We start from the raw sequence: 23,658 nt of genomic DNA, 5'->3' as shown, positions 1-23,658 counted from the left end.
GTTTTCCATTTGCACACATACGATTGTTGTTTTTGCTGCTCACTCGCTGTTTTGCTTTCACTAATGACCGAGCTGACAAAAAATCTCTGGGAATGCACTTCTAAGTTCAAAGAAGACATTTATTATTACTTCACCACGAGGTTCCTAAAAAAAGAAGGAGATTAGTAGGTCAAAAGCACACATTTAAAAACAGTCACAGCAATGAAAGGAAAATATATCAAAGTGATTCTCAACTGCAATGTACACAGCAAATATATGTGATTATATTATAGCATAATTGCAAAGCAAAGAAAAAATTAATCACTGTAGGGCCTGCCAAGCTCTTCATCTTTCTCATGCCAGCAAGTAGATGACCCCATCCAACTGCGAGAAAGAGATCTCCACCCTCACGGGACAAGGGTGTGTGTCAGGCATTCAACGTCTAATCACCTTTATATACCTTTAAAAACATCAAAGGGCTTCCTGGAGAAATCCCCTCCTCTCAAATGGAAATATTCAAACATGCTGGCTACTGTAGGTCAGAGTTGGAAGAAAAACGTTGAAAACTGGCCAGCCTTTCAAGGCTCTCCTTCCGAGGCCGACCTGATCCCTGCACTGAAGAAAACAAAAAATATGTGCTCTCTTATCATGAAATGTTCGTGTTCGGTGAGGAAGAAATACGAAGAAACAAGCTTAGTTTACCATGTGGAAAAACACAACTCAACTGCAATGTCTCAAATGCAATGTCTAACGCCACAATAAAGCCAATAGGCAGTTAAACTGAATACAAAATGCAACTGGTGAACACTGAACAGCTAATATGCAAAGTGGTGCAACACAGAGTCAGTGGTCAAAAATATATATTTTCATTACACTCGCGAGCATCACAATACACGCAGGCCTCTTGTGAGCACGCACAAGATTTTATGTCTTTCGGCTGCAACAGAGCCAAAACCAGTGCTGCTCATGAACGCATCTCGGGTACATTTTCTTTTAGAGATGCAGCTAAATCTAGTCAAAATACGTTTTTGAGTGGATTTTCTTCTCCAATTGACCCTTTGAGTTGTTTTTTAGTGTAAAAAGCCATTTTTCAATTTTCTTTCCAACAGGAAGGTAGTGCCCCAGAGACTCCAACTTTCAGCTCCAGTTCGACAATCAACTCCCAGTTCTTTGTCCATCTCTTGGTCACTTTTCACTTGGATTTCAAGGTGGAAGCATCACTCTTTTTGTCTCCTGGATACATGCCGTTTGATTCAAGGACTTTGTTTTTGTGCTATCACACAAGTAAGTGAAAAAAACTATTGTATAAAAGTGGTGTTTTTGCTTGGGCATGCACCAGTTTTTCTTTCTACTTTAATTTGATTTTTAAATGTCATTGTGATGGGTGGCCCTAGTTATTTGTTTTTGAATTTTATTTATTTGTCATCTTTTGTAAAGAAAAACTGTCGTATAGCTCAGTCTCTTTTCTCCATGTTTGTTACAGTTGCAATATTTATTTATTTTACTATGTGTCCTAGATGCCCTACGGGCCATTTAGCCAGTAGGCCCAGCACTAGTCATCATTGCACGAAAGACATGTTTCTGTGATCTATGGTTTAAAACTTCATTTAGGGCAGCGATGGCATTGGATGAAGTTAAAAATGCTGGCTATTGTTTGCATTTCAGTTTTTTCAACAACATTGTATACATGGGATAATATATGATGGCATAGCAGGATGTGTGTTGTTGTAAAGTTTTTATAGCTCAGTTAATTTGTGTGTTTTGCCGTGCTGAATTAATGTTATTGTTTTTTTCAGTGCTGCCACCATGTCTCCAATTTCTAGCCAGTGTATGTGTGTTTGTCATTGACCACCATTTGTCTTTGTTCTCCATGCCATTGGGGCAGGGAACATTTTGTGTAGTCTGAGTCCATAGCCCTAATTGTGTTCTTGATTGCTGTTGTTGTTTGACGATGTGGCTTGCAGCTAATTTGTGCATCCAGCCAGTGTGTTTCTGCCATAGGCTTGCATGTGTTCTTTGCTCCCTATGTTTTCTTGCTCACTGTTGTTTGACATGTGACTGGCAGCTATTTTGTGCACCCAGCCAGTGTGTTTTGCCATAGGCTTGCATGAATTCTTTGTTCTCTATACTCCTTGCTTGCTGTTGTTGTTTGACCATGTGGTTGGCAGCCATTTTGTGCATCCTGCCAGTGTGTTTTTGACAAAGGCTTGCATGTGTTTTTTGTTATCTATGCTTCCTTGCTCACTGTTGCTGTTTAACCATGTGGCTGGCAGCCATTTTATGCATCCATCCATGGTGAATGTGCCATAGGCTTGCATGTGTTCTTTATTCCCTATGCCTCCTTACTTGCTGTTGTTGTTTGGCATGTCATAGCCAACTGCACTAATATTGCATTGGTCTATAATATTTCAACTTGCAGCAATGTCACATTTCACTAACTACCATGTTTTTCTGCTTGGTTGCTTTTAGGTGCACAAGAGAAGAAAAAACATCATCCTCGGTATTGCCAAAGAGAAGGCCTGTACAGTGATTTCAGTCCTTCAATCTCTTATGTGGATGCAGCTTAGTGCCACTGCCAACTGAGAGCTTCAGGATGGCCCCAAAAAAAGTTGCCCCCTAGAAACTGATCAGTAAGAACAAGCAGTTTTCGATCTGGCACATGAGCCACAATCTTTTTCTGGAGACGAGTGCCTGCCACACTAGCATCCAGGGAGGAACCTGGGAGTAGCACTCCTTCATCAACAGCGCCACCCCAACCTAAGCCCAAGACCATATCTTTTAGGGAAGCAGCCACTGCAATCATGGCAATGCCAACTAGCAGTGACACTGAATTAGTTTTGTCCCTTTCCCAAAGTAGTACCCAAATGTTTCAAGAAACAGAGTAAGGTAGACAGCAGCCACAGCCAGCAATAGTAGATCATCCTGAAGTTGGAGCAGAACAGGACGTAGAGCTTTCTGCTGAGCAAGAACCTCCTCTTTTTGAATCATTGGGTCTCAGATCACCAGCAAGGAAAAGGAACGGTATTAGGCCACCATCTTGATGACAATGAGCCAGTCATTGTGGAAGCTGACATAAAGTCCAGCATTATATTCAACCTGCTCTAAGGGATGTGGCACAGGTAGAACTACCAGCTCCTATATTTGTAAAGCCCCAGCTTAGACCTGCACGAACCCCTACCTCAGTAGAAATATGCACAGCAGAGAGGCAATTAACAACACACGCATCTCCCTCCAGTGCGTCTTCAGGCACTGGAAGTGGCCCACTAATAAAGTATTTCTTCCTCAGTTTGGAAAATATTAAACAGGAGAAGACAATTGTAATATGCTCAATTTGCTGTGTGTGTTTGCAGAGGCAAGCCTGGTTCACATTATGGTACTTGAGGCCAAACAACCCATAAGAAAACACATCATGCATCTGGTGGGAGGAGCCCCTTAAAAATTGCTGATCGTGGTCATGGTGGTGAAGGTGAGGAGAGCCGGGAAACATCAGCTACAACTACTCAAATCACGGTGGGAGGTGAGGAAGAAGAAAGTGACATCCTCACGCAAAGCAGCCCTGTCCCCAGCAGTGCACCAGAATCACCTGCCTCAGGGACCTCACAATGGCACAAGAAGACTCAGAGTGAGATAGAGATACCACAGCATACAGTGACTGCCTCACGATGCACATTGAGTCTACCACCACCTACTTCTTGAAAGTCACCTGCATCAGTGGCCCCAGAAAAGAAGAAAATCCAGACTACTATTTTGGGATTGTTGAGGCAGGAGGGGCCCATGACTGCAACCACCAATGACATAATTGTGCATTGGGAAGCTGGCAAAAATGTTAACACTGGACCTCCTTCCTTTTTTGTTTATGGAAGGAGTAGGATTCTTAGAATTTGTGCCACCCATCTGCTCAAAATTGAAGGTTAAATGTAGGACCTATTTTACCAGAGTTGCTGTTCCAGCGCTGCATCACAATATAATGCAATAGGTTGGACAAGCTTTGCAGCAAAGTGTTGTCCACACTATCCACCTGACGACAGACATGTGGACCACTTGTCAGGCGACTGATTGCATGTGCATCACTGCACACTGGATCTGTTTTGCTGGGGTAAAGCAAAGCTATCTACAGGTCTTGGCCCTCAAGAAGGTTTTAAGAGTATTTGGTGGCATGCAACCGTAGCCATGTTCGCCATGGAGAAATCACATACAGCTGCAAACATCTTGGATGAATTTTACAGCAACGTTTCTGAATGGCTGCAACCCAGAGGTCTCTGATTTGGATTTGTTGCCAAGGACAATGGCAGTAACATAGTCAATGCCATGGGAGACGGCGGCTATTTCAGGGTCCTGTGCTTGGCGCACTGCATCAACTTGGTTGTGCAAGAGTTTCTAAAAAAAGAAGACATGGTCAGCAACATACTGACCACCTGAAGTTGTATCTGCACTCATTTCAGCCATTCTTTTAAAGCCCTTAGGCAGTTGCAGATTATTCAGCATGCTAGTAGAGTAGCAGTTAAAGCTCGTATATAGGAGGTACCAACACGTTGGAACTGTAACTGTTATATGTTGCAACATATGTTTGAGTAGTACAAACCTATCAATCACTATGTCATTGAAAGAGGAGGGGATGCAATTGGGAAAGCTACGACCATGAATGCTGAAAAATGGGGTCTAGAGAAATGCCTGACACAGATGCTGCTCCCTTTGGAGGTTTTTATATGTGAAGTTAGAAAGGAGGATAGGGCAATGGACCAAGCTATCCAGTTGTTGCGTCTGCTACTGGACCAGCTTAAGAAGGTGTCTGAAAGGTTCGCACTCTAAGGTGTGAGCCAAAACCCAAAAGTGCATGCCTTGGTCGAGAGCTTAAACTATTGTTTGACTTGTAATACAAGGCTGCAAAATGACATTATCTCATCCAAAGAGTACATCTGTGCCACCGTACATGATCTATGCTACAAAGAGAATTCTTCCCACTTTCATTCCTTTTTTTGAAGGTGATGATTCAAAATGGATTGTTGAGCAAGCCAGGTACCAGGAGGAAGAACGGCTGGAACTTAGAGCCCCACTCCACAGTTCTGACATTCCACCTTCAACTTCCAAGAAGGCAGTCTTGTCTCATCACAGCAAAGAGCAGCAAGAGCACCAGCAACAACAGCAACAGATGATTTGGACCCAACCTCAGCATTGGCTTGGTTTCGATTGACAGGTCTTAAGTCCAGTGTAAAGGTGAAGGCAAAAGAGATTGAGCAAGTGGCAGTACCAAGGGCCACTTAGATGATGTTCCAGGAGTATCTGAATGTCCCAGAAGTGGTGAATGTGGAACAAAACCCTTTTATCTATTGGTATGGGAAGATGTGCCAATCTCCGAAGCTCAGCAGGCTGGCAACAAAGTATCTGGCTTGTGCTGTAGCAAGTGTGTCTGCTGAGTGTGTGTTCAGTGCAGCTGGCATAGTCATTACAAAGAAAAGGGCCAGTCTCTCACCTCAAATTGTGCAGAGATGCACCAATAAGCCAACATTTCGTACCACCTGATTACACCATTCCGGAAACACCACAGGAGGACGAAGAGGATGATTGGTCAAAATCAAGAGTTTTTTCCTGACCAACTTCTGGATGAACCACCTGATTTTGAGAAAATACTCTACTTCCCAGACTGATTATACCAGTGACACCATAGAATGTTTTATTATTTCTCTTTGAACTTCTTTCTTTAATTGTATGCTGTCCCATCTTTTTAGTCACATATGGACTAGTGTGCAATGAGAAAGTCTCCACAATACCTTCATGACATGAAACACTGTCTACCTCCTTCTCATGACTATCCTTTCTTACTTAGCAGGGCTGCCACAGAAGATCATTTATTTACCAGAGTGCAAAAAGCAAATTCCAGTGTGTTGCCTGCATCAAAAATACAATTGTGTACCCAAACTACCCGTGCTTAGATTGGAAGAAGCAGCTATAAACAAGTACAACTATTGCAACAATGAGTAAGTGATTTTGAATGATGACTGATGATTTATGTGGTGACAGAAAGTGAGGGAGGGTTTTCAATTTATAGTAAACTTTGATCAATCTATGTTGTGTAATGGGTCATCATTTTTCATGAAGGTGATTGGCCTTTACAAACTTGCTAGGCAAAAAAATTATTTGGCGGTCTACTCTTTTCAGGTTCTTCAGAGAACAGACCAGTAACAAACACAAATCTGTACAGCATGTGGCAATTCAGTTTCTCTACTTGTTCTTCAACTGTAGTGCACTACACGTCGGTCTTGCTTCTGTCAGGACTGAGAAGCAGTTACTTGGAGTCAGGTAAAGGATAAAAGGTCTCAGTGAGGGACTACCTTATCAGCAACAGCTAAAAGAAGGGAGTTATCAACTTCAAATGAAAATCATGACTCTAAGCCCTGGTACTCATCTATGTGAAATTGAGAGAGGTGCATTGATTTGAGAAATAGTGATGAGTGTATGTGTTTCCCTGGTGGCAAAAGTTAAACTCTAAGTCTTCTTGTTTTATGTTCTGCCTCTGAGTCTCCTTGGTACACCACACATGAAGCTTACCTTCCTTTTGTGCTTCTCTTTGGATATATATACTGTTCCTGTTTTACAATCTGCAGGCCTTCTCCTCTCCTGCAAGAACGAAAGGCAAAAGATGAGCTCAGCACTCCTGCTTACCTACTGGACTGTTCTTGAGATAGGCACCCAAGAGTGATGCACATTTTGAGGTGAATGCAGATGCACCTCCCAATTTGGCAATGCAGCATCATTTTAATTTAAAAAATCACATGTTTTAGAACTGGGTCGGTTCAATTCACTCCTCCATAATTTGATTTTTTCAAACGTAGATGACAGAATGTTTAGATATCTGTACATTGGGTCTCTTGGGCAGAAGTACTGTTTACAAAGCATTTAATTAAACTGTGTCATACTTATTCCTTCATTTCCTTCCTCAACAGATTGATGATGATGATGTGTTGCTTATTGCCCTGATGTATACTGTTATTGTGTTGTGTTTGTTCTTGTCACACCTTTCCCTGAATCCCCTTTCCCATCCATTCAAAATATTCAAAAAGTCTAACTTTACTACTAGTAAAGTTAGACTTTAGGTCTAAACTTAGACTTTTGGTCTAAGTTTACCTTTGTGAATTGGGCCCTTTGAGTACATTTTTCATGACTAGAGGTTTTCAAAACTTTGGCTTTACTAAAACTTATTTTTGATATGAGGTATTCTTTGATATGTCATGGTGGTAGTAGTATGCCCACAGTCTTTCTAAAGCTATATTATAAATGTATATGTATAAACTACAAAATTTTAGCTTTACTTTCAATTTAGTTGCCTGTGACCCTCTTGATTAATCCTATAATTGGAAATCAGCTAGGTGGGAGTAGGATATCGTTATTATCACTTTCCCTGTTGTTGCACTACCACTTCCATAAAGAAGGCACCTTCGGAAACCCTTCAGTAAGGTGTTGGAACTTGTTAGATTGACAGAAAGTACAACCACCAGCCAACACGTCATCTTTTCAGACAGCAGAACTGTGGGCTGAGGTGAACTATTTTACTTAGTATGTAACTAACTCCAATTGCAGTTGAGAAAGGTGCTTGTTTATCCATGTTTCTGTAGGCAAAATATGGGATGGCAGTATACCCTTCTAACTGGCATACACTTAGAGAAATATTTTAAGAAGACAGGCTGTGCAAAAGGCACCAGTGCAAAGTTAAAGTAAAGCACAAAAAATCTTCAGCCATAACGTGGGTTATAACAATTTCCCCTTTACTAACATATAAAATAAAAACAATAAAATGTAAAAATGATGACCTCCAGCCTCTGCCTGCGGAGCTGGGCCCCAATCTCCTGCTAGGTCAGTGGTATAGATGGACTATCAGGAGTAGCTATGTCAAGAGGACAGAGGAAAATTTAATCTAATTGTGCAGAGTTAAAAGTTAGAGAAATAAATATTAACAAGAACTTACTGGGCCCAGCAGAGTTGTCTGCCATGGCCGCAGTACTGATGGTGGAGCTTTCACCTGCCGCTGCGCTGGTGGTGGAACCTCCTCAACCCGGCCCTCTAATGCCCTCTTCTTGTCCTTGGGTGCTGATGCAACAAATAAAGAAGATACCAAAATAGATTAGTGTTACAGTTAATCTCCTAGAAAATATGACAGCCAAAGTCAAACACTGTAACATGTTAACATTCTACTTTTCTGAATCAGATTGTGGATACAAATGTGACTGCGTTGACCTTTTCTTAATTTCTGACACTTTATCCAAGCCCTATTTCAAAATTCCTAAACTACATTTGGAAATACTAATGCATTTCACTGAATGATCTTTGCTTCACAAATCACTTCTGCAACACCCTTTAATGGGTCAATTCAGTCAGTTTTGCTTTTCAATGCATAGAACAATGGAAGATTGCTTGGGACTGTACGAGCTACACAAAAAGAAAGACAAAAAGAATGCAAACCCACTGATATATATTACTTACTATTGTTACCACAGTATCACTATCTTGGTGACGGCAGGACGGAGGAGTCAGCATAACCAGCATAGTCAGCATAATCAGCCCAAGCGAGCGCCAAAGCAACAAGCAGAGCTAGGTAGCACAGAGTACCTGGCTCGCTCAAATTGGATCACACAGTATTCATAATGTTACATTAGGCAAACTTAATTTACCTCTGAGAGGGAGCAGCATGTTATTTGAAAAGAATAGTATTACAGGGTAGGACACAACAAAGTTAGTAGTAATTGATTACTAGAACTCACCAAGCCCCGCAACCTGGATGCCTATCTGGTCGAGAAGATGCCTCTACTGGTCAATGATTTGGTCTCAGCAGTGCATCAGCTGCTGCTGGGTGTGCCAAACCCCAGATCTTTGGCGGACTCAAGGGTGCAACCTCCCCCACATCAGCCAATACTACAGAGGACCGAACCCGCTGCTTGGCCTGCCACCTGCTGCCAGCATGGAGGGGAGGTGGTGCTCAACAAAAAACAAGTGCACCTCCTTCTCACTAAAAATTGTGCAAGGTTGCACCATGTGGTGGAGCTGGCATCCGCACACCCCCTGCACTGGTGCCCCCTTGTCCCACATATTCTGCCATGGTAATGGGTGTGGTATATAAAAAAGACAGGGGGAAAACAATGAATGGAGAGGGAGAAATTAAGTTACAAGTTAGGGTAAAACTAAAAAAGGGACAAAAAAGTCACAGAAAATTAAAAAAAGAGGCAAAAATGTAAATACACGAATACAAATGCACACACTAATGAAATAAATGTAAAACAGGGGAGGTTAAGTAGGATAGAGTAAGGATTGCAAAAACATAGTTTAGATTGAAAAATAGGCCCAGCACCATGCATAGAATACGAAAAACAGGATTGCCACGCGGGCGACCGCATGATGCCATCCACCCTTGCATTTGAAACATGGAGCAGGTGAATGGCACCAATCAGCATGATCAGTCAGCCGAGCACAATTCAGTCTACTTATGCAGAGTTAGGCATAGTTCATGGACTGTAGTCTGCACTCTCAATCACCCCTAGTAAAAGGGTAGACCACAAAGCATCTACTAAAATGAACCACAGAAACATGCAGCAACTGAACTGATCATAGAAACAATTAGTCAAAACAGCAAAAATATTGCCTTCAGATGTGAGCAGCTGACATATATTTTGGACAAATTAACAAGCGAGCAGACTGAATGTACAAAAGCACCTACAAGACTGTATCACCCATTCAAAATGAAAACAGTTCTCAGTAGTTACTTTGATGTTTGTACTTAACTCAAATAGTAATGGCACATAATTCCCTGCATATATTTTAAGCATGGTACATATAATAAACTGCCTCCACAAATAACTCCAGGAGATCTATTGTCTAAACTTTAAAACATGTCATAGGCTGTCTTATTTTATTCTAGTACATTGTTGCTCCCTATGTAAAAGTTACCATATTTTGGTATATTACATGGTACAAAGGATAGAGTAACAGAAACTAATTTTAAAAAGTGGCCCGCTATGTAGTGACTACATTGTAGGTATCAATAATATAGTAATTTTTGATATAGTGGCATGTATTAATTTTCACCTCTAGGTACCCAGGCAGTAGCTGTTTGAGCATCTTTATTTACCATGAGGCAAGTTATTTTGGACACTTGAATCAATATCTTCTATTTGCATCCCAAAGTCTACTTATTATCTGTAGGAAGCGGGATCTTATATAGTGCACTCTGATGCTAGGGGACATGGGGACACTGATGATCTAGCTCACCAAGGCCCAAGGGCTCTGGGTTCAGGGGTGTTCTTTGGGATCCGGAACAGCTTACTGTGTAGGCTTTGAGGCAAAGTCTAGCAGGGGTTATCCCACTGTGTACTCAGACTCAGAATCTCTGGGGTACCCTCACAGTACCGCAGGGTCACTTGGTCTCGGCCGTGGGCATAGGTTGCTGAGGTGGATACAGAGATGGGTTTGTGATTCCTCAGGGTAGAGTTCTTTTTCTTTTAAAGCTTTTTTTTCTTGAACAGGTTTGCTGTTCTCAGGAGATCTTGATCTTTGATGAAGGCAGGCAGTCCTCCTTGTAGGTCGCTGGGCTGCAGGACATGTCGACTTTTTGCGCAGGATCTTCAAGAGCTTTGGACAGGCTGGTAGGGCTGTGGCCAAGTCAGATGGTGTCTGCACTCTTCTCTGCTGGTGTGACTCTGTTGTGGTTTAGCTCTTCTGAGCTCTTCTTAGGTCATCAAGAATCTGAGTTCTAGAGTTTTGGGGTGCCACTTAAGTACTGAATTTAAGGGCATTACAGGGAGTGGCAGGTGGTAGCAAATGGGCTAATCACCTTTAGGGTACTACACCCTTTTTATGACTTCTGTTGGGAAATGGGCATAATTCTAACACTAGTGGCCTACATTCCTTGCAAACAAGGTGGAGAAATGTAAAAGGTAGTATTCACTTCAGCTCATCCACCATAGGGGTGTTTGCCCAATAGTCCTGCCTTTAAAAGTGGGGTCAGGAACTGGGTGTCGGCCTTCTCTACCATTTGCAAAGACCTGGTCACATTAAAAAGGGGGCAAGGCCTTTGATGCTCTCTGTCCTGGAATGTCCATCCTGTCTGGACAAGGTGTTAGAACCTCCACCCAGAGCAGGCATTTGTTATGAGCCCCCAAGAGCATTGGTTCTCACCTCAGGGGACCAGAACTCTGTCTAAGGTGGCTGCACTGGTTTTGATTAGTCAGTGTTCATTCTAGGAGTTGGTAGGTTTTTGAAGGGGCACCTTTGAAGGTGCCCTCTGAGTGCATGTATTAATAAATCCATCACTAAATTCATCCCTTTATTCAGCGAAGCCATCATGTAGCTGGGAAACTCATAATGACCAGTGTCCAGCACATGTACTTAAAATGGCTTCCCTGTTCACTTACTGTGTCTGGGATTCAACAAAGACATAGCTGGGGCATACCTGCTCATGCAGGTATGCCTTCACAGGTAATATAATACACCCTGCCTTTAGAGCTGAAAGTACTGCTAGATGGGTGATGTACATATCTTGCATGTAGTGTAAAAGGGACAGGGCACACAGGCTACGTGCCATATCACGTTGCCATGTCTTGTTTTAATTTTAGTTCTGCACCAAGACACACAGCCTGTGAAAGCAGCACCATGTGCACTTAATGAGAGGATCCCCTAGGGTGGCACACTCTGTGCTGCCGCCTTCAGGAGTCTTCCTTTATTAACCCCTGCCCTAGGTACCAGGGTTACCATTTATGAGGGACTTACAGTGGTAGCGAAAGGTTTGCCAATTGCAAAAAACAATTGTGCAGTTTTGGGGGAAGTGATCTTGCACTGGGGACATGTTTAGCAGGGACCCAGTGCACTTTCAGTTGAAATTGTACAAGAAACCAGACAAATAGTTTTGGGGTGGGTGACCATGTCAAAAAAGGCACTTTCCTCTAGTATCTCTTTATGTGAACATCAATTATCACCTTTGCTTGGTGCGTATGTGGTGGCTGAGTGACTCACTTCTAAAGCTTATAGAACTTGCAAATTATTGCGTACTGGTAATAGAAAAAAAGATGAGGAAGCAGTTGATAAATCTATGGCTGTACAAGTGCATAAAATGCAATACCTGACCCAACCACACATGAGCATGAAGCCTATGAGCAGAGGAAACATATCTGTACTAAACAGTAAAGGAAAGGAAAGACGGGAAATATTTGAAGTAAGGAAAGGAGGAGAGGGCTTTATTCTATACCCGAAAACCTGTGCTGCATTTGTGATGAGATTGGACACTGGAAAAGAGATTGTCTTGTTGATGTTTTCTTCCATTTCCTGCCCTGGGACTGCCACTCTTATGGCATGCAATATCAAGAACAGGTTTTGCCCCTGAGCAATCACTACCCTCTAGTGCCCAAGCCAATTAACCAGTCACAAAGTTCTATGATCAAGAAGGTTTCCTCCTCAATAGGGCAGCCTGAGGGGAACACAAGATTTCAAGTAAGCTCCTTTGCTTTCCATGGGCCAGTGTTGAAGCCACTGTTGACGGAAATGAAGTACCTCCTATGGTGGACACAAAGCAACAAAGTCTACTCTCAAAATATCTCATTTTCCAGACCTTGCTTTCACAGACAAAACAGTCCATGCAGTTTGTACTTCTAGTGAAAATGTTCCACATCCTGTGTCACAACCCATTTCTGTTGCAGTAGGTCCCCTAGCTATTCAGCATAGATTTTTGCTTGGACCCACATAGCCTGTTTGTTTTTTTCAGTTTTTAAATTCTTTACTGACATTTCATTTTGAAGTTTCAAATTGAGGGAGCACACTCCCCGCACTCCAGCAACAAAGTATAACCCCAAAGCATTATGGCAAATGTAGACGATTCGTAGTCTATTCAAAAAGTAAAAAGAGTCTTTCACCTCCGTAGGTGCAGCAAGTGATGTATATCCCTGTACATGTGTTTCTGGGTTTAGCCCATCATCAGCAGGGAGCAGCGTGGACTAGGGGCTTGCTTGGAATGCTGCCAAATGTCTTCTCAGGTTTAAGTACTGCTCATGGTGCACAGGTGCCTAACAAGGCTCGTCAGCCGTGGCTCAAAGGAGCCGTCAAAAGACAGTTTCAAAGAGAGGGATCACACTGCCTGCACTCCAGCAACAAAGTATAACCCCAAAGCATCAAGGTAAAAGCAGTTGATTCGTAGGCCGTTCAAAAAGTAAAAAGAGTCTTTTACCTCCGTAGGTGCAGAAAGTCCTGTATATCCATGTACACATGTTTCTGGGCTTAGCACGTCATCAATTTCAATTGTTTCTTCTTGCACCATATAATGTGACCAGAGTGCAGATACCCTCTTTAAATGGTGTCTAATTGTTCCCTATCCCAAGTGTTCATTTAGTTGATGAACCCATTGCTAACTGATTATGTTTCATTGTAGAGCGCTCTTGTTTGTGAACTGAAAAGAGCCATTGGGTTGCATCTTATGCTGGGTGCACTATATGTACTAATGTGGAAGCAGTTAATTTTCACAAATATTTCCTCAGCTCAAGTTACTGAATTGATTGCTTTTATAAAAGTATGTGCACTGTACACGGATGCAAAATATGCCTTTGGAATTGTTCACTAATTTGGACAATTCTGAGAATTTAAAAGGTATTTTACATTAGCTAGTACACAACTAAATATTAAATAGGGGTTGCATAATTGCACACTGCTGTCCAATAACCATCCATATTGAAAGAGCTCAAGTGTGCTATTCACAATGCAATTACAGGAGATGTGTGTTTGACCAGGCATCCTTGGCATGGTTTTCCCCTAGGTTTTTGCTTTCAGACCTCCTCTGTTTTGCCGACTTCAGTTTTGTTGTCCTCAGGATTCTGCACACTTTAACACTGATAGCCAGTGCTAATGCACTGGTGATCCTTCTGAAAAACATATAACATTGGCTTCTACCTAACTGCCATATTTAATTTACTTGTAAGTCCTTAGTAAAATGAACCTACCCATGGCCAGGGACTGTAAATTAAATGCTACTAATGGGTCTACATCTCCGATTGTGCCACCCACATTATTAGCACGTCAAAGGTGTCTTAGACAGGCATTGCAGGGCCTGTGTGTGCAGTTTTAAACTGCAATTTGGACTTGGGAAAGTAAACTCCTTGCGAGGCCCAAACCTAGCCTTTTAATACATATAGGTTACCTCTAGTGTAGGCCTTAGATGTCCCAGAGGGCAGGGTGTAATGTATTTGAAAGGGTGGACAAGTACATTTACAAGACCTGGTAGTAAAAAAAGTATATTCATTTTTCACTACTGCAAAGCCTACCTCTTCCATAGGATAACTTTGAAATTACATTATTACATTCCAAAATGGGAACAGGTAACCAGTTCATTTTTGTTCTCTCTTGAATTGCAATTTAAAATCCTAAGTTATAGTCAGTCCGTCAAGATACTTTATTTGGTAAATTACCATAAAAGCACAGAATATTATAACTTATAGTGAAGTCGGACATTAAATTGCAATTATGAAAATTACACTTAAAAAAAAATCTCCATTTGGTGCCTGCAGTCTGTCTCTAGGTCACATGCCTGGTTTTGGGTGATAGTTGGGCTTTGTGTATGCCTTCTAGACAGCCAAACACAATGGGGAGCTTAGATGTGGCTGGATGGGCTAACTGGCAGGATGGGAGGGAGGAGCTGGGCCCAGCCTGACTTAGACTTGAATAGGCTTTGTCTTGTTTTCACACAAAGGGCTGCAAATACCCTTTAGTTAGTATGGAGCCTATGCCAGGAAGGCAAAGCATCTGTGCACTTCAAGGGCAAGCATCTAGAAGTTCCTTCCCACTTTAACAGCACAACAGTGTATAAATACTGAACTTCAAACACCAAGTCCAATACACTTCTGAACCAAAGACTACTCTGCCAGGAAAAAACACTGCTGTGCTCCTACAAGAACCGCCCCTCTCCTGAACTGCTGCTATTAAGCTACTGCTGCCCTGATGTTCTGAAATGGTGCCTGCTGTATTTTTCCCTGAATGAGAAGGACTGGACCTGCATCTCTTAAACCCACAACCCAGGGTGACTCCAAGGGCTTGTTGGCTGGCCTCCTGACTAGAAGCATCAGGGATGTAATAGGATCCCAACAACCTTGCATCTGCACCTAGACTCGGCCATCTGCGAGTCTGCCCTCTCAAGTGGTCCCACCCTAGTCTTAGAGTGGGCCTAAGGCACTCTGACAGCCTCTGTGGATCCAGCAGAACCCACACATCTCCTCTGCTGCACTTCAAAATCCTGAGCAGAAATTATGTATCTCTGCTGCTGCATGGATTGGACCCATTGCAAAGACCTTCACCACCACGTCACACAGTAAAGCCTTCAGGATCGCCTTTGTGGGATACATCCTTGTCACAGGCTTGTGCATCTCTTGTTGATAGCAGCCTCGACGATGATGTAGGACTCTGCATCACAACCTTTGAGCTTTCTGGAACCGACACATCACCACAACAATGCAACACATCCTTGATACCAGACTTTGCATCGTGAGCCACCTTGACGGGATCATTGATGGCAATGCAGGTCCTAACATCATAGCTTCATTGCATCTTGGAAGCCAGGCTTGGCTTGGGCTCTGCAGCACATTTTTGATGTGGATTCTTGCAATGCTCTTAAAACCGGAAGTTAAATTAATTTTTTTAAAGGGCCTACCTGGGGCCCATTAGCCGCCCCTCACTACATCACTGTCAGCCTGAAATTGTGATTTTGTCCTTGTACAGCATGACCAGCTATCCACCATTGGTGCTTTGTGCTTTTTAGCTCTATATTTACTCAAATCTTCAAAATTGAATGTCCCCAAGTCTACAAATTGGATTTTTGTCACTTTGGTCTTGTCTTGTTTATTAAGGAAAGTTCTCTTTATATAACTTGGTGTGGGGTCCTTTTTGAGTGGTGTTTTCACTTTATTACTGTTTGAGGTGTTGCACAAATACGTTACACATTGCCTCTAAGTTAAGTCTGACTTCTCTGTGCCAGGCTACCAGAAGGTTGAGTGCAGGTTAATTTGGGGTTGGCTTGCACCATACCATGACAACATTGTGGGTGGTACTTGACCAGGGCTCACATACCAGTCAACCAACAACCCAATTGACCATAAACAGTGCTTGCGCAAATGGTGCTGTGAGAACAGTTGTGTTGTATTATGACTCCCATTTCCTAATTCCTTATGACACTCCTCCCAGAACCTCCTTTCACTTCCTGGCTCCCAGACTTTAATATAGTTTCTGATAATGATTCAAGATGCTTGTCCACAGAGGTCCGGGTGGATTACGCATGACTGAAAAGAGATTGGATGGCTTCTGCCTTTCTCTCACTGATCAGGTCAGGTGATAACACCATCCTGGTATCCTTCTTTCAGAGCACAGCAACTGCCCTGGGGACCATTTGTACAGATCCAGCTGGATTCCATACAGATACCATGCTGTCAACAATGTAAATATATGTTGGTAATTGTTCAACTGTTTTCAGGCTGTATAGAGGTGTATCCATGCATAGCCATAGAGGGAGTAGCATACTTCTGTTGAAAACGATTAACCAAAGATATGTTCCAGGAAAATTGACTTAGACAAGGCACCATTTCCTACCAGACACAATTCAGTCAGTGAGCAAGGTCCTCAATAATATGCAACAGTTTCATTGTCACTATTACCCCCAGACCATAGCATCAGTACAATGCCAAAAGGCACATCTAAAGACTGCAAAAGCATATGCTGAAACAAACTGTCCAGATACATTGCTGTAGGATTTCATGTCAATGAGAAGTACCCCAGTCAGAAAGACCACTGTTTTTGTAAAAGTACATTTAACTAATGATGTTATTTTGCACTTTTGTCAAACACTGGTCAATTATTTCAAGACTTTCTACCCACAGGTTTTTGCAGCACTGCCACAGCACAGTTCCACAACCCACAGCCTGGTAATTGCCCCATATTAATGTGTACAAGAGGAAATCAGCTTTGCACAACATTTGAAGGGTCCAAACTGGCGGTTCTGGTGACCATTACAGCTGTTAAGTGCAATGACTACAACTCTTGGGTAGACACCAGGTGCTGCAAACCATTCACTATACCTTTTGATAAACAAAGGCCAATATTGGAGAATATATATGTGCTAGTAAATTCTAGTATCTCAACCATACCAGTTGAAGCATATGGAAATCCAAGAGGTTCAAACTAAGGAGCCACACCAGACTGCAGCAAAGAGTTAATTATGCAGGTTTAATGTGAATACATTTGATAATTTTCTTTAACAAAATGTACACATAGTTATGGAGATTACATCATTACTCTGTGTCACTCAATGAGACTTCTATCTCATTACGTGCCATCTTCTCAACATTAGTCGCAGTTGTTTTCATGCAGATGCTCAAAAAACATTTCAGGTAGACTTTTAACGGGACTGGGCTGCTTGGGTAATTTGTGAACACCAAATTACAAAACTATGGGGCATATTTATACTCCGTTTGCGCCGAATTTGCGTCGTTTTTTTCGACGCAAATTCGGCGCAAAACTAACGCCATATTTATACTTTGGCGTTAGACGCGTCTAGCGCCAAAGTATGAGGAAAGAGCGTCATTTTTTTGCGTGAACGCCTTCCTTGCGTTAATGAGATGCAAGGTAGGCGTTCCCGTCCAAAAAAATGACTGCGACACAAATGCGTCGTATTTATACTCCCGGGCAAAAATCACGCCCGGGAGAAGGCGGGCAAAAAACCCCGCATTTGCGCCTCTTTTTAACGCCTGGGTCAGGGCAGGCGTTAAGGGACCTGTGGGCTCAAAATGAGCCCACAGCTGCCCTCCCATGCCCCCAGGGACCCCCCCTGCCACCCTTGCCCACCCCAGGAGGACACCCAAGGATGGAGGGACCCATCCCAGGGACATTCAGGTAAGTTCAGGTAAGTATAAATTTTTATTTTTTTTATATTTTTTTTTTGGCATAGGGGGGCCTGATTTGTGCCCCCCTACATGCCTCAATGCCCAATGACCATGCCCAGGGGACATAAGTCCCCTGGGCATGGCCATTGGGCAAGGGGGCATGACTCCTGTCTTTACTAAGACAGGAGTCATGTAAATGGCGTCTGGGCGTCGTTAAAAATGGCGCAAATCGGGTGGAGGCGATTTTTTGGCGTCAACCTGACTTGCACCATTTTTAAGACGCCCAACGCCATTTTCCCCAACGCCGGCGCTGCCTGGTGTACGTGTTTTTTTTCCACGCACACCAGGCAGCGCCGGTCTGCTAGCGCCGGCTAACGCCATTCAATAAATACGGCGCCCGCATGGCGCTTCAGAATGGCGTTAGCCGGCGCTAAACTTTATGACGCTAAACTGCGTTAGCGCAGTTTAGCGTCAAAAAGTATAAATAAGGGCCTAAATGTGTGCAGCATCAATCTCAGTGTGAGCTGCAATTCTTTTAATGTGTTGATAAAGAAACATTTCGGATTGATTTTTTACCCAAGTGGAGGCATGTTTTGTGTACCAAACTACAAATCCAAACATGAGTGGCAGTATTCTGAGTGCAAACTAGCATCACATCAACTAAAAAATCAAATTTGTTAGTTGAATGTTTTTTAGAGTAGACAGTTCAGGTAATATTTTGAGCAGAAATTGCATGTTTTAAGACAGGAAGACCATCTCATAGAGACTGGGAGGCTACTGTAAATGCACTAGGAACATCCTCTTCCTGTCTGAGTACTTCTTCCCCTGCTTTATTTAGCTCTTGGTCATTTTGGATTTTAAAAGCAAACCATCACTCTCTTCTTTTAGTCTACAATCTCTGCTGCATCCACAGCATAGGAATCTTCACTTTTTTGCAAAATTCAAGTAAGCTTAATGCAGCACTTTCGAAAAAGTTTGTTGTTCAAGGGATAGCAGCCACCACTATTTTTGTTCCATTTTATATTTGGGGTTGGTTTGTATTGTTGTTGGTAGTTTGCATGGAGCTTGGAGTAGAGCCCATTTGGTATTAATGATTTAAGGGAAAAGGTTTGCATATTTTTGGATGGTAAAGGGCTGGGGATGAATATATTTATTTTACAATTTCTTGTTTTGTACTGATTTGGTTATCATTTACTATGATGTTGTTTTATGTTTGGGATCAAGTCTTCCCTGCACTAAGCTTAGGGTGCAGGTTTGATGTCACTGCTGCTCTGAGGAATGGAAGCCCGCTTTAAACGACTGCTCTTGAGTAGGTGTTAAAAGTGCCGTAAATAATGGCTCACGGAAATCTCATAGATTTCCTTACGCCATTTTTCCGGCTCCCCTAATGGGGGAACACCCCATTTGCATAAATTATGCCAGCCGCAGGCATAATGTAGCACAAAGTGTTACAGAGTGGCGCAATGCATCCATTGCACCACCCTACAAATATGGCTCAGGGATTCCGGGCTCATTGGACCACATTTATATTAAAAAAAATAATGTTAATTTGCCGCAAGGTGGCACTAGGGCATTATAAATATGCCCCTTAGGGACCTGTGGATGACTTTATATTAAAAGCAAAATGTAGAATTTTGTTGTCTGCACGTGCCTGTTGATGGCTGGGCCTGGGTGGCTGCTGGAGTCTAATCCCATGTAACCAGATATGTTTGTTTGTTTTCTATTACCTTCTTTCCGATACTCTTGTCTGTCATTTTGTTAGTGAGCCTGTGTATGTTTAACACAGTTGACATTGTGTTTTACTATTCATAGGTTTTGTTCAGGGGAATTAATGTCTACTTGTACAGTTTGTATTTGGGGCATTTTTAAAGTTTATGTACTTTTTGTCCTTGTCTTTACTGTTTATGGTGGTAGGTACAGGACAGTTCCATGTGTAGGCACAGACACATTACTCCACCACTACTGTATCCACTTCTTAAAGGCTGTCTTCCATTGGTAGTGAGGTTCCGGGGCACGTCCTCTGCCATAAAGAGCTAGATGACCTTCAGAAGGAGCAAAGTAAAATGAATTGTATAAACAATTACATGTTTATATAGTTGGTCTCTTAAGGCCACTGGAAATTGTTTGATGTGATTCTTAGGAATAGTGCCAAGTTTTGTCCCATACTTATTTGACATAATGTTGTAGCAGTAGCAGTGCATAATAATATCAATCCATGACCACCACTGTGATTGCAAATTGATTTTTTTCTAAAAAGGATGAAAAGTTCAAATGATTAGATGTGGTAACACTTGCAACACACACTTAATGCACGTATATAAACAAATGAGACGCCAAGTTTAAATATATGTTACTATTGATGAATAGTGTACATAAAATAAATGCTGTACAATTTACTTGACTGTATATCTTGCAACATTATAGAGATATCTTGGAAAGGCAGCCTGTTGTTTAGGATATAATCACATTATCATTCATTTAAATGGCCCTGCTATTTTCCTTTCTACTCCCTTCTGAGTCCAGATTGGGTCTGACAAATTCCTCTACACCCCAAATAATTTTCTACAAATACTTTTTTCCTTGACTATGAAACCATGAAAAGTAGTGACAGGCAGAGGCTGTGGGAGATATGAGGCACATGCTTAGAAGGAATTGTAATTGTTGGGCTGGCTGGGACAGAAGGAGGGAAGTGGTAAGTGAGAGGGCATTGGATACTGAACTCTTTCTTTTTCCAAACAAGAGAGGATGAGACAGAATGTCGGAAACTGAATAATATATAACACGATTGCTAACTGGGCTTGAAAGAAAGAAAAGATTTTATTAAGCAGTACAGTAGTTGTCTTTGAGAAAGGAAACAACTAGGCTCAGTAGCCAGACCTTTCCCCTCCCAAGGATGGTCTCTGCCCTCCTTATGAGGAGTCTAGAAAACATCCGGACCAAGAGTAAAACATAATGCACATATCTAGGTATTAGTAACCATCACACAATTTTTGTATATCACAAAGAACAACACCACACTAAATGTTATGTTATCTATTCAAAATAAGAATTTGACAGGTTTCATTGGCATTTTAAAAACCAAGGACCTTATTTACAAGGTCCTACCAGCACAATGCACCACCAGAGTATCATTGTTTTTGCACTCCGGTGGAGCAGTGTGCTGGCCACCTTGCATAGCTTTTCATAGCCTTGTAAATATAGCCTCCTTTCATGCATAACACTGCTTGAAATGGGGGTTCCATGGGTGTTGCTGTGGTTGTTCCCACGCAATCCCCATGGAACCTGAAGGAATCTGATGCATTCACAAATTTACAAGGTAGGGAATGTGTCAGATTCCTACACCAACTCAGGGGTGGCATTAAAGTGGTGTGATGGGGAAAAATGACATTATTTCTCTCTGTATGTTCCTCTATCTAGTTGAATAGGTTGGAAAATACAGAAGGCCATAATGTATACTATTTATTAAAAGTAGGAAATATGATACAACTTCCTAGCAGCACCAGAACAGAATTGGCTGCTGTGCAGACTTAGGCTGCATTGTGCTCATGAGGTGGGGGGATGAACTGTTGTGAAATGACGAAAGCTAAGGAGATTGAATAGGACTTATTAGTAAGTGCTCTATAATTATAGGGAAATTTATAGTCAAACAAATCCACTGCTTGACTAAGCATTCCTTTCTTTCTCTTCACTTCAACCCTAAAAAAAGGTTTCCTCTCGCTTCATATTGTTTTACTATTTTACCACTAAGAAAGCTATGGGCAACATCAGTCTTTTATTTTGTACTGCAGACGGAAGTGATGGAGAAGAAATAAGAGGGGTGAAGGAAAGGTTTCTGCCATGTAACAAACAGGGTGTTGAAAGGAAGCTACTAAGAGGAGAAAGTCAACTGTGAAAACAAGGAATATAGAAAACACAAGCAATTACTTGGGGATAATGAACATTAAAGTAGATTTAGGGAACTTGAGAAAAATGAAAAATACCGAAGGTCATAATACATACTAGGTGTAAGAAATTGAAAGTAAGAAATAGTAAATATGAACTACCAGCACCAGCAGGAACAACTTTTACCAAATCCAGAGCATCTCCTACAGCACTATCACCATGTGCCATGACTGTGCTGCTGCTGCTGCTGGGGATAGCCTTTCCCCTCCTGGCCTCCTTGGATTTCATTGGTTGATCAGAGGGGAGAAAAGATAAAGAGAACAGTTCTAGGAAGCACTCTCTACAAAAGGACATCATGTAAAGCATAACATTGAACTGCCTGAGGAATCATTCCTATTTTTCCCTTCAACCTCTAAGCATTAAACCTCTGTCCTACAAATGATATTGCTACTTCCCTTGCTTCATGTATTTTTGTACGTATGGGCAAAGTCAGCCTCCTCTCAGTGGCTGGCCAACATAGATGTCATGGATGATGCAACAATCCTGATATCAGACCCATCCTAGTGACATCCCTTAAGTCAACACAAGAAAATACCCTGTTCACTATGGAGCAGAATCCTGGCAGAATGTTTGACTTGACATCCACTGCACATCCCTTTCAATCCTCCATTGTCACACACTCCCTGTAAGGTACCACACATAAATAAATGTCCCTTTTGAACCATAGTGCACAATTCCACAATCTTTGTTGCAAATGAGAGGTCAAATAAATAAAATTAATTAAAAATTTTAAAAAGACAAACATACATGCATATGTTACACAGTGAGGGTTGCCGCTGTGTAATTATTGATAGGACTGAGTTTCCATAGGAAATAGATTTTTTGTTATTGGCACTGTTCGATGATCCTTCAAAAAACGTCCCTTAAAAGTTCAACCACCTCAAAGCCTTCTTTGAAAGTTTCTTGATGATTCATCAAGCAGGGACCAGGAAAAAGGTGAGGTTCCCACAATGTGTTTTCACCATGCAATTACCCTTAAGAAATGCTAACAATTCTACTACCAAAACGGCTTAAACGGAACAATGTCAAATTTGTCAGAAAGTTAGATCTTTAGTCAGAAAGTATGCTTTTTAGGATTTTGTGTACATTTTGAGATATTAAGGTTCATAATTTATGTATATCTGTTCACATGGGACTCCTGAAGGACCAGTAGATCAAAATATAATGATCTAATTGACTGCTGAGGATATCACCAAAGATGTTTAGTAGCCATTTCAGGACTCAGGGGCTCATCCCGTTGTGGGAAGAAAAAACAAAAAACATATGGGGCAAGGTAGGGCTACTCCAGTGCCCTAGCCCTTGTGGTGGATGGAAAAAGGGGCAGAAATGGACATAAAATGGCTACCTCAGTTAAAATTTAAAAAAATAGCTGCAACTGCCTTTTTCAATTAAAAAAACACAGGTGGTCCAGCGCCTGGGGGGGAATTACAGTATTTTTGTCTATTTTTTTTATGTTTGGGGAGGGGGCAAACGAAGAGATTCCACTGCGTCATTTTTTGCTGCTACTTTTAACGCCTTTACAGGGCAGGCGATAAAAGGGGGCACACCCTTGCTTTCAATGAGTCCCTATGTACTGTGCAGGAATAGTGACAGAATCTTTGCACTAATCCTACACAGTACATCAATAGCGTCAGAAATTTTGATGCTATTTCCCCTACCCTGAGCCATGCTGCATGGTATATTAAATACGGAGCACATATGGTGGCGGTAGGGGGGAGCTAAGGGACACAAGAAAAGTGGTGCTGCATTGGATGCAGTGCCACTTTTATTGAATCAGGCCCTTTGTGTCTCATTGGGGAGGTGTTCTATTGAAGAAAACAGATTGAATTGTGAACAATGTTTGGGTGTTCAT

This window comes from Pleurodeles waltl, chromosome 2_2, assembly GCF_031143425.1.
Source record: "Pleurodeles waltl isolate 20211129_DDA chromosome 2_2, aPleWal1.hap1.20221129, whole genome shotgun sequence".
Classification (NCBI taxonomy): domain Eukaryota; kingdom Metazoa; phylum Chordata; class Amphibia; order Caudata; family Salamandridae; genus Pleurodeles; species Pleurodeles waltl.
The sequence above is the reverse complement of the archived record's forward strand: the minus strand, read 5'-3'. Positions refer to the sequence as shown.